This window comes from Saccostrea echinata, unplaced genomic scaffold, assembly GCF_033153115.1.
Source record: "Saccostrea echinata isolate AGI-Se365-2 ecotype Australia unplaced genomic scaffold, CSIRO_AGI_Sech_v1 ptg000002l, whole genome shotgun sequence".
In the NCBI taxonomy this organism is placed as follows: Eukaryota; Metazoa; Mollusca; class Bivalvia; order Ostreida; family Ostreidae; genus Saccostrea; species Saccostrea echinata.
The window spans coordinates 13,838,126-13,851,420 of NW_026889751.1; positions in this window are offsets into that span (position 1 = coordinate 13,838,126).

Below are 13,295 nucleotides of genomic sequence, written 5' to 3' on the forward strand. Positions count from 1 at the left end.
CAAATCGCTCTTATTTTAATTTACACATATTGATATCTTGGGTTTTTTTTAAAATAATTTTTAAGCTCAGATATTTTAATCTTAATATATTTTTTGTTCTTGAAACTAATGTTTTGTCTACATAAATCAGAGATGTGACTGTGTTAATTTTGTTGGATCAAAATAGTAAGGAAACTTATTCTTTCAAATGATTGTGAATGCATTTGTTTGTACAAATTAAGATATAGCAATTACACGATGTGACTAAATAAGGTACGTGCTCATTGTTGATTTAAAAACGATACAAAACTTTTCTTTCTGTTGGGAAGAAGTCATTGTTGCAGTCTTTGAAAAGTAATTGTTTTGTGAGCTGAACTCTAGTCATCATGTGACCAGAAACCGTTCAACGCTATCAATCCAAAGCGTGAGAGCTCTAACCGACGACTCCCTAGACTTTTGTAGATAAATGATTTTTTCAATAGTAACTGTCAAAAGATTGCATTTTGGCATCAAAGTTAGATATATTGGCTACGCATTACCGTTATAAGATCAATAAAGAACCCTCCATTACATTTTTTAACAAAAAAAATTATAAAATTCATCTTCGATGTATCGGATTGAGTGAAATTCGTTATCTTGACAAAAAGCTTGCAATTTCACTCATTCACATCAATTATGCGTAAGAAATTTGGAAGCGTAAATAATTTTGAAATCCAGATATTTTTTATAACTACATTAAAAATCTTGAAATGTCAAGACTCAACTGCTGCATTATACTTGTTCGCCGTACAAATGGAGATCACTTGAGATTTCTAATGTTCATTCTAGAACAAATGATTTTCAAATGTGTGCATGTATACATTAGTTCCTTTGATGCAAGGCAAAATTTCAAGCATGAAATCAGAATGAGAGAGGGAGAGAGAGAAAGAGAATTCAATTCGCCTCAAAAATTCATAATAGACAAAAACATATTATTATTTAGTCGTTGTCGATGTCATTTATTTCTGAAAATAACATTTCTGACTAAGTGTAAGGTAAAATGTATTATGAAATTGATTTATTTTATTTTCCTTTACTGGCAATATACTACGTGTATTTGTAAAATTTGAAATGCATTAACAGTAAATCTCTGTAAGATTTAACGAAGAATAGAGTACCCGAACCTTATCTCTGCTTGTAATGAAAGGCTTAATATCAGGTAAATTTTGTAGTCTTTGAACGGTACTTTATATGTTTTTCAAGATGAACTCTCGCCATCTCGTCAGCGACTTCTTACATTTACTTATTCCAATGAACGTTGTACTTACGTCGTTCAAAGGGAGATCATTTGAGTACATCCAGAGTTACCTTATGCAAATTTCACAAGATAACTGCTAAGCATTTGAGAGATAAGTATAAATTGGAGATTTCTGGAGGGTGGTGGTGGGCTAATATTTCTGCTTGTTTCAGGCAATAAAGACACATAAAGTCGTGAACCAACCTGCTTCTGCTTCATGTATCTGCACATGCATGTACATGCATTGTACTGCATGTGCAACCTGTGCACCTTATGCTTGATCAGACAAATCGCTCTTATTTTAATTTACACATATTGATATCTTGGTTTTTTTTTTTTAATAATTTTTAAGCTCAGATATTTTAATCTTAATATATTTTTTGTTCTTGAAACTAATCAGAGATGTGACTGTGTTAATTTTGTTGGATCAAAATAGTAAGGAAACTTATTCTTTCAAATGATTGTGAATGCATTTGTTTGTACAAATTAAGATATAGCAATTACAAGATGTGACTAAATAAGGTACGTGCTCATTGTTGATTAAAAAACGATACAAAACTTTTCTTTCTGTTGGGAAGAAGTCATTGTTGCAGTCTTTGAAAAGTAACTGTTTTGTGAGCTGAACTCTAGTCATCACGTGACCAGAAACCGTTCAACGCTATCAATCCAAAGCGTGAGAGCTCTAACCGACGACTCCCTAGACTTTTGTAGATAAATGATTTTTTCAATAGTAACTGTCAAAAGATTGCATTTTGGCATCAAAGTTAGATATATTGGCTACGCATTACCGTTATAAGATCAATAAAGAACCCTCCATTACGTTTTTTAACCAAAAAATTATAAAATTCATCTTCGATGTATCGGATTGAGTGAAATTCGTTATCTTGACAAAAAGCTTGCAATTTCACTCATTCACATCAATTATGCGTAAGAAATTTGGAAGCGTAAATAATTTTGAAATCCAGATATTTTTTATAACTACATAAGACACAAACCAAAGCCAAATAAAAATCTTGAAATGTCAAGACTCAACTGCTGCATTATACTTGTTCGCCGTACAAATGGAGATCACTTGAGATTTCTAATGTTCATTCTAGAACAAATGATTTTCAAATGTGTGCGTGTATACATTTGTTCCTTTGATGCAAGGCAAAATTTCAAGCATGAAATCAGAATGAGAGAGGGAGAGAGAGAAAGAGAATTCAATTCGCCTCAAAAATTCATAATAGACATAAACATATTATTATTTAGTCGTTGTCGATGTCATTTATTTCTGAAAATAACATTTCTGACTAAGTGTAAGGTAAAATGTATTATGAAATTGATTTATTTTATTTTCCTTTACTGGCAATATACTACGTGTATTTGTAAAATTTGAAATGCATTAACAGTAAATCTCTGTAAGATTTAACGAAGAATAGAGTACCCGAACCTTATCTCTGCTTGTAATGAAAGGCTTAATATCAGGTAAATTTTGTAGTCTTTGAACGGTACTTTATATGTTTTTCAAGATGAACTCTCGCCATCTCGTCAGCGACTTCTTACATTTACTTATTCCAATGAACGTTGTACTTACGTCGTTCAAAGGGAGATCATTTGAGTACATCCAGAGTTACCTTATGCAAATTTTACAAGATAACCGCTAAGCATTTGAGAGATAAGTATAAATTGGAGATTTCTGGAGGGTGGTGGTGGGCTAATATTTCTGCTTGTTTCAGGCAATAAAGACACATAAAGTCGTGAACCAACCTGCTTCTGCTTCATGTATCTGCACATGCATGTACATGCATTGTACTGCATGTGCAACCTGTGCACCTTATGCTTGATCAGACAAATCGCTCTTATTTTAATTTACACATATTGATATCTTGTTTTTTTTTTTTTTTAATAATTTTTAAGCTCAGATATTTTAATCTTAATATATTTTTTGTTCTTGAAACTAATGTTTTGTCTACATAAATCAGAGATGTGACTGTGTTAATTTTGTTGGATCAAAATGGTAAGGAAACTTATTCTTTCAAATGATTGTGAATGCATTTGTTTGTACAAATTAAGATATAGCAATTACAAGATGTGACTAAATAAGGTACGTGCTCATTGTTGATTTAAAAACGATACAAAATTTTTCTTTCTGTTGGGAAGAAGTCATTGTTGCAGTCTTTGAAAAGTAACTGTTTTGTGAGCTGAACTCTAGTCATCACGTGACCAGAAACCGTTCAACGCTATCAATCCAAAGCGTGAGAGCTCTAACCGACGACTCCCTAGACTTTTGTAGATAAATGATTTTTTCAATAGTAACTGTCAAAAGATTGCATTTTGGCATCAAAGTTAGATATATTGGCTACGCATTACCGTTATAAGATCAATAAAGAACCCTCCATTACGTTTTTTAACCAAAAAATTATAAAATTCATCTTCGATATATCGGATTGAGTGAAATTCGTTATCTTGACAAAAAGCTTGCAATTTCACTCATTCACATCAATTATGCGTAAGAAATTTGGAAGCGTAAATAATTTTGAAATCCAGATATTTTTTATAACTACATTAAAAATCTTGAAATGTCAAGACTCAACTGCTGCATTATACTTGTTCGCCGTACAAATGGAGATCACTTGAGATTTCTAATGTTCATTCTAGAACAAATGATTTTCAAATGTGTGCATGTATACATTAGTTCCTTTGATGCAAGGCAAAATTTCAAGCATGAAATCAGAATGAGAGAGGGAGAGAGAGAAAGAGAATTCAATTCGCCTCAAAAATTCATAATAGACAAAAACATATTATTATTTAGTCGTTGTCGATGTCATTTATTTTTCTGAAAATAACATTTCTGACTAAGTGTAAGGTAAAATGTATTATGAAATTGATTTATTTTATTTTCCTTTACTGGCAATATACTACGTGTATTTGTAAAATTTGAAATGCATTAACAGTAAATCTCTGTAAGATTTAACGAAGAATAGAGTACCCGAACCTTATCTCTGCTTGTAATGAAAGGCAAGGTAAATTTTGTAGTCTTTGAACGGTACTTTATATGTTTTTCAAGATGAACTCTCGCCATCTCGTCAGCGACTTCTTACATTTACTTATTCCAATGAACGTTGTACTTACGTCGTTCAAAGGGAGATCATTTGAGTACATCCAGAGTTACCTTATGCAAATTTCACAAGATAACTGCTAAGCATTTGAGAGATAAGTATAAATTGGAGATTTCTGGAGGGTGGTGGTGGGCTAATATTTCTGCTTGTTTCAGGCAATAAAGACACATAAAGTCGTGAACCAACCTGCTTCTGCTTCATGTATCTGCACATGCATGTACATGCATTGTACTGCATGTGCAACCTGTGCACCTTATGCTTGATCAGACAAATCGCTCTTATTTTAATTTACACATATTGATATCTTGGTTTTTTTTTTTTAATAATTTTTAAGCTCAGATATTTTAATCTTAATATATTTTTTGTTCTTGAAACTAATGTTTTGTCTACATAAATCAGAGATGTGACTGTGTTAATTTTGTTGGATCAAAATAGTAAGGAAACTTATTCTTTCAAATGATTGTGAATGCATTTGTTTGTACAAATTAAGATATAGCAATTACAAGATGTGACTAAATAAGGTACGTGCTCATTGTTGATTTTAAAAACGATACAAAACTTTTCTTTCTGTTGGGAAGAAGTCATTGTTGCAGTCTTTGAAAAGTAACTGTTTTGTGAGCTGAACTCTAGTCATCACGTGACCAGAAACCGTTCAACGCTATCAATCCAAAGCGTGAGAGCTCTAACCGACGACTCCCTAGACTTTTGTAGATAAATGATTTTTTCAATAGTAACTGTCAAAAGATTGCATTTTGGCATCAAAGTTAGATATATTGGCTACGCATTACCGTTATAAGATCAATAAAGAACCCTCCATTACATTTTTTAACCAAAAAATTATAAAATTCATCTTCGATGTATCGGATTGAGTGAAATTCGTTTTCTTGACAAAAAGCTTGCAATTTCACTCATTCACATCAATTATGCGTAAGAAATTTGGAAGCGTAAATAATTTTGAAATCCAGATATTTTTTATAACTACATTAAAAATCTTGAAATGTCAAGACTCAACTGCTGCATTATACTTGTTCGCCGTACAAATGGAGATCACTTGAGATTTCTAATGTTCATTCTAGAACAAATGATTTTCAAATGTGTGCATGTATACATTAGTTCCTTTGATGCAAGGCAAAATTTCAAGCATGAAATCAGAATGAGAGAGGGAGAGAGAGAAAGAGAATTCAATTCGCCTCAAAAATTCATAATAGACAAAAACATATTATTATTTAGTCGTTGTCGATGTCATTTATTTCTGAAAATAACATTTCTGACTAAGTGTAAGGTAAAATGTATTATGAAATTGATTTATTTTATTTTCCTTTACTGGCAATATACTACGTGTATTTGTAAAATTTGAAATGCATTAACAGTAAATCTCTGTAAGATTTAACGAAGAATAGAGTACCCGAACCTTATCTCTGCTTGTAATGAAAGGCAAGGTAAATTTTGTAGTCTTTGAACGGTACTTTATATGTTTTTCAAGATGAACTCTCGCCATCTCGTCAGCGACTTCTTACATTTACTTATTCCAATGAACGTTGTACTTACGTCGTTCAAAGGGAGATCATTTGAGTACATCCAGAGTTACCTTATGCAAATTTCACAAGATAACTGCTAAGCATTTGAGAGATAAGTATAAATTGGAGATTTCTGGAGGGTGGTGGTGGGCTAATATTTCTGCTTGTTTCAGGCAATAAAGACACATAAAGTCGTGAACCAACCTGCTTCTGCTTCATGTATCTGCACATGCATGTACATGCATTGTACTGCATGTGCAACCTGTGCACCTTATGCTTGATCAGACAAATCGCTCTTATTTTAATTTACACATATTGATATCTTGGTTTTTTTTTTTTAAATAATTTTTAAGCTCAGATATTTTAATCTTAATATATTTTTTGTTCTTGAAACTAATCAGAGATGTGACTGTGTTAATTTTGTTGGATCAAAATAGTAAGGAAACTTATTCTTTCAAATGATTGTGAATGCATTTGTTTGTACAAATTAAGATATAGCAATTACAAGATGTGACTAAATAAGGTACGTGCTCATTGTTGATTAAAAAACGATACAAAACTTTTCTTTCTGTTGGGAAGAAGTCATTGTTGCAGTCTTTGAAAAGTAACTGTTTTGTGAGCTGAACTCTAGTCATCACGTGACCAGAAACCGTTCAACGCTATCAATCCAAAGCGTGAGAGCTCTAACCGACGACTCCCTAGACTTTTGTAGATAAATGATTTTTTCAATAGTAACTGTCAAAAGATTGCATTTTGGCATCAAAGTTAGATATATTGGCTACGCATTACCGTTATAAGATCAATAAAGAACCCTCCATTACGTTTTTTAACCAAAAAATTATAAAATTCATCTTCGATGTATCGGATTGAGTGAAATTCGTTATCTTGACAAAAAGCTTGCAATTTCACTCATTCACATCAATTATGCGTAAGAAATTTGGAAGCGTAAATAATTTTGAAATCCAGATATTTTTTATAACTACATAAGACACAAACCAAAGCCAAATAAAAATCTTGAAATGTCAAGACTCAACTGCTGCATTATACTTGTTCGCCGTACAAATGGAGATCACTTGAGATTTCTAATGTTCATTCTAGAACAAATGATTTTCAAATGTGTGCGTGTATACATTTGTTCCTTTGATGCAAGGCAAAATTTCAAGCATGAAATCAGAATGAGAGAGGGAGAGAGAGAAAGAGAATTCAATTCGCCTCAAAAATTCATAATAGACATAAACATATTATTATTTAGTCGTTGTCGATGTCATTTATTTCTGAAAATAACATTTCTGACTAAGTGTAAGGTAAAATGTATTATGAAATTGATTTATTTTATTTTCCTTTACTGGCAATATACTACGTGTATTTGTAAAATTTGAAATGCATTAACAGTAAATCTATGTAAGATTTAACGAAGAATAGAGTACCCGAACCTTATCTCTGCTTGTAATGAAAGGCTTAATATCAGGTAAATTTTGTAGTCTTTGAACGGTACTTAATATGTTTTTCAAGATGAACTCTCGCCATCTCGTCAGCGACTTCTTACATTTACTTATTCCAATGAACGTTGTACTTACGTCGTTCAAAGGGAGATCATTTGAGTACATCCAGAGTTACCTTATGCAAATTTTACAAGATAACCGCTAAGCATTTGAGAGATAAGTATAAATTGGAGATTTCTGGAGGGTGGTGGTGGGCTAATATTTCTGCTTGTTTCAGGCAATAAAGACACATAAAGTCGTGAACCAACCTGCTTCTGCTTCATGTATCTGCACATGCATGTACATGCATTGTACTGCATGTGCAACCTGTGCACCTTATGCTTGATCAGACAAATCGCTCTTATTTTAATTTACACATATTGATATCTTGTTTTTTTTTTTTAATAATTTTTAAGCTCAGATATTTTAATCTTAATATATTTTTTGTTCTTGAAACTAATGTTTTGTCTACATAAATCAGAGATGTGACTGTGTTAATTTTGTTGGATCAAAATGGTAAGGAAACTTATTCTTTCAAATGATTGTGAATGCATTTGTTTGTACAAATTAAGATATAGCAATTACAAGATGTGACTAAATAAGGTATGTGCTCATTGTTGATTTAAAAACGATACAAAATTTTTCTTTCTGTTGGGAAGAAGTCATTGTTGCAGTCTTTGAAAAGTAACTGTTTTGTGAGCTGAACTCTAGTCATCACGTGACCAGAAACCGTTCAACGCTATCAATCCAAAGCGTGAGAGCTCTAACCGACGACTCCCTAGACTTTTGTAGATAAATGATTTTTTCAATAGTAACTGTCAAAAGATTGCATTTTGGCATCAAAGTTAGATATATTGGCTACGCATTACCGTTATAAGATCAATAAAGAACCCTCCATTACGTTTTTTAACCAAAAAATTATAAAATTCATCTTCGATATATCGGATTGAGTGAAATTCGTTATCTTGACAAAAAGCTTGCAATTTCACTCATTCACATCAATTATGCGTAAGAAATTTGGAAGCGTAAATAATTTTGAAATCCAGATATTTTTTATAACTACATTAAAAATCTTGAAATGTCAAGACTCAACTGCTGCATTATACTTGTTCGCCGTACAAATGGAGATCACTTGAGATTTCTAATGTTCATTCTAGAACAAATGATTTTCAAATGTGTGCATGTATACATTAGTTCCTTTGATGCAAGGCAAAATTTCAAGCATGAAATCAGAATGAGAGAGGGAGAGAGAGAAAGAGAATTCAATTCGCCTCAAAAATTCATAATAGACAAAAACATATTATTATTTAGTCGTTGTCGATGTCATTTATTTCTGAAAATAACATTTCTGACTAAGTGTAAGGTAAAATGTATTATGAAATTGATTTATTTTATTTTCCTTTACTGGCAATATACTACGTGTATTTGTAAAATTTGAAATGCATTAACAGTAAATCTCTGTAAGATTTAACGAAGAATAGAGTACCCGAACCTTATCTCTGCTTGTAATGAAAGGCAAGGTAAATTTTGTAGTCTTTGAACGGTACTTTATATGTTTTTCAAGATGAACTCTCGCCATCTCGTCAGCGACTTCTTACATTTACTTATTCCAATGAACGTTGTACTTACGTCGTTCAAAGGGAGATCATTTGAGTACATCCAGAGTTACCTTATGCAAATTTCACAAGATAACTGCTAAGCATTTGAGAGATAAGTATAAATTGGAGATTTCTGGAGGGTGGTGGTGGGCTAATATTTCTGCTTGTTTCAGGCAATAAAGACACATAAAGTCATGAACCAACCTGCTTCTGCTTCATGTATCTGCACATGCATGTACATGCATTGTACTGCATGTGCAACCTGTGCACCTTATGCTTGATCAGACAAATCGCTCTTATTTTAATTTACACATATTGATATCTTGGTTTTTTTTTTTTAAATAATTTTTAAGCTCAGATATTTTAATCTTAATATATTTTTTGTTCTTGAAACTAATCAGAGATGTGACTGTGTTAATTTTGTTGGATCAAAATAGTAAGGAAACTTATTCTTTCAAATGATTGTGAATGCATTTGTTTGTACAAATTAAGATATAGCAATTACAAGATGTGACTAAATAAGGTACGTGCTCATTGTTGATTTTAAAAACGATACAAAACTTTTCTTTCTGTTGGGAAGAAGTCATTGTTGCAGTCTTTGAAAAGTAACTGTTTTGTGAGCTGAACTCTAGTCATCACGTGACCAGAAACCGTTCAACGCTATCAATCCAAAGCGTGAGAGCTCTAACCGACGACTCCCTAGACTTTTGTAGATAAATGATTTTTTCAATAGTAACTGTCAAAAGATTGCATTTTGGCATCAAAGTTAGATATATTGGCTACGCATTACCGTTATAAGATCAATAAAGAACCCTCCATTACATTTTTTAACCAAAAAATTATAAAATTCATCTTCGATGTATCGGATTGAGTGAAATTCGTTTTCTTGACAAAAAGCTTGCAATTTCACTCATTCACATCAATTATGCGTAAGAAATTTGGAAGCGTAAATAATTTTGAAATCCAGATATTTTTTATAACTACATTAAAAATCTTGAAATGTCAAGACTCAACTGCTGCATTATACTTGTTCGCCGTACAAATGGAGATCACTTGAGATTTCTAATGTTCATTCTAGAACAAATGATTTTCAAATGTGTGCATGTATACATTAGTTCCTTTGATGCAAGGCAAAATTTCAAGCATGAAATCAGAATGAGAGAGGGAGAGAGAGAAAGAGAATTCAATTCGCCTCAAAAATTTATAATAGACAAAAACATATTATTATTTAGTCGTTGTCGATGTCATTTATTTCTGAAAATAACATTTCTGACTAAGTGTAAGGTAAAATGTATTATGAAATTGATTTATTTTATTTTCCTTTACTGGCAATATACTACGTGTATTTGTAAAATTTGAAATGCATTAACAGTAAATCTCTGTAAGATTTAACGAAGAATAGAGTACCCGAACCTTATCTCTGCTTGTAATGAAAGGCAAGGTAAATTTTGTAGTCTTTGAACGGTACTTTATATGTTTTTCAAGATGAACTCTCGCCATCTCGTCAGCGACTTCTTACATTTACTTATTCCAATGAACGTTGTACTTACGTCGTTCAAAGGGAGATCATTTGAGTACATCCAGAGTTACCTTATGCAAATTTCACAAGATAACTGCTAAGCATTTGAGAGATAAGTATAAATTGGAGATTTCTGGAGGGTGGTGGTGGGCTAATATTTCTGCTTGTTTCAGGCAATAAAGACACATAAAGTCGTGAACCAACCTGCTTCTGCTTCATGTATCTGCACATGCATGTACATGCATTGTACTGCATGTGCAACCTGTGCACCTTATGCTTGATCAGACAAATCGCTCTTATTTTAATTTACACATATTGATATCTTGGTTTTTTTTTTTTAAATAATTTTTAAGCTCAGATATTTTAATCTTAATATATTTTTTGTTCTTGAAACTAATCAGAGATGTGACTGTGTTAATTTTGTTGGATCAAAATAGTAAGGAAACTTATTCTTTCAAATGATTGTGAATGCATTTGTTTGTACAAATTAAGATATAGCAATTACAAGATGTGACTAAATAAGGTACGTGCTCATTGTTGATTTTAAAAACGATACAAAACTTTTCTTTCTGTTGGGAAGAAGTCATTGTTGCAGTCTTTGAAAAGTAACTGTTTTGTGAGCTGAACTCTAGTCATCACGTGACCAGAAACCGTTCAACGCTATCAATCCAAAGCGTGAGAGCTCTAACCGACGACTCCCTAGACTTTTGTAGATAAATGATTTTTTCAATAGTAACTGTCAAAAGATTGCATTTTGGCATCAAAGTTAGATATATTGGCTACGCATTACCGTTATAAGATCAATAAAGAACCCTCCATTACATTTTTTAACCAAAAAATTATAAAATTCATCTTCGATGTATCGGATTGAGTGAAATTCGTTTTCTTGACAAAAAGCTTGCAATTTCACTCATTCACATCAATTATGCGTAAGAAATTTGGAAGCGTAAATAATTTTGAAATCCAGATATTTTTTATAACTACATTAAAAATCTTGAAATGTCAAGACTCAACTGCTGCATTATACTTGTTCGCCGTACAAATGGAGATCACTTGAGATTTCTAATGTTCATTCTAGAACAAATGATTTTCAAATGTGTGCGTGTATACATTAGTTCCTTTGATGCAAGGCAAAATTTCAAGCATGAAATCAGAATGAGAGAGGGAGAGAGAGAAAGAGAATTCAATTCGCCTCAAAAATTCATAATAGACAAAAACATATTATTATTTAGTCGTTGTCGATGTCATTTATTTCTGAAAATAACATTTCTGACTAAGTGTAAGGTAAAATGTATTATGAAATTGATTTATTTTATTTTCCTTTACTGGCAATATACTACGTGTATTTGTAAAATTTGAAATGCATTAACAGTAAATCTCTGTAAGATTTAACGAAGAATAGAGTACCCGAACCTTATCTCTGCTTGTAATGAAAGGCTTAATATCAGGTAAATTTTGTAGTCTTTGAACGGTACTTTATATGTTTTTCAAGATGAACTCTCGCCATCTCGTCAGCGACTTCTTACATTTACTTATTCCAATGAACGTTGTACTTACGTCGTTCAAAGGGAGATCATTTGAGTACATCCAGAGTTACCTTATGCAAATTTCACAAGATAACTGCTAAGCATTTGAGAGATAAGTATAAATTGGAGATTTCTGGAGGGTGGTGGTGGGCTAATATTTCTGCTTGTTTCAGGCAATAAAGACACATAAAGTCGTGAACCAACCTGCTTCTGCTTCATGTATCTGCACATGCATGTACATGCATTGTACTGCATGTGCAACCTGTGCACCTTATGCTTGATCAGACAAATCGCTCTTATTTTAATTTACACATATTGATATCTTGGGGGTTTTTAAAATAATTTTTAAGCTCAGATATTTTAATCTTAATATATTTTTTGTTCTTGAAACTAATGTTTTGTCTACATAAATCAGAGATGTGACTGTGTTAATTTTGTTGGATCAAAATAGTAAGGAAACTTATTCTTTCAAATGATTGTGAATGCATTTGTTTGTACAAATTGGGATATAGCAATTACAAGATGTGACTAAATAAGGTACGTGCTCATTGTTGATTTAAAAACGATACAAAACTTTTCTTTCTGTTGGGAAGAAGTCATTGTTGCAGTCTTTGAAAAGTAATTGTTTTGTGAGCTGAACTCTAGTCATCACGTGACCAGAAACCGTTCAACGCTATCAATCCAAAGCGTGAGAGCTCTAACCGACGACTCCCTACACTTTTGTAGATAAATGATTTTTTCAATAGTAACTGTCAAAAGATTGCATTTTTGCATCAAAGTTAGATATATTGGCTACGCATTACCGTTATAAGATCAATAAAGAACCCTCCATTACGTTTTTTAACCAAAAAATTATAAAATTCATCTTCGATATATCGGATTGAGTGAAATTCGTTATCTTGACAAAAAGCTTGCAATTTCACTCATTCACATCAATTATGCGTAAGAAATTTGGAAGCGTAAATAATTTTGAAATCCAGATATTTTTTATAACTACATAAGACACAAACCAAAGCCAAATAAAAATCTTGAAATGTCAAGACTCAACTGCTGCATTATACTTGTTCGCCGTACAAATGGAGATCACTTGAGATTTCTAATGTTCATTCTAGAACAAATGATTTTCAAATGTGTGCGTGTATACATTTGTTCCTTTGATGCAAGGCAAAATTTCAAGCATGAAATCAGAATGAGAGAGGGAGAGAGAGAAAGAGAATTCAATTCGCCTCAAAAATTCATAATAGACATAAACATATTATTATTTAGTCGTTGTCGATGTCATTTATTTCTGAAAATAA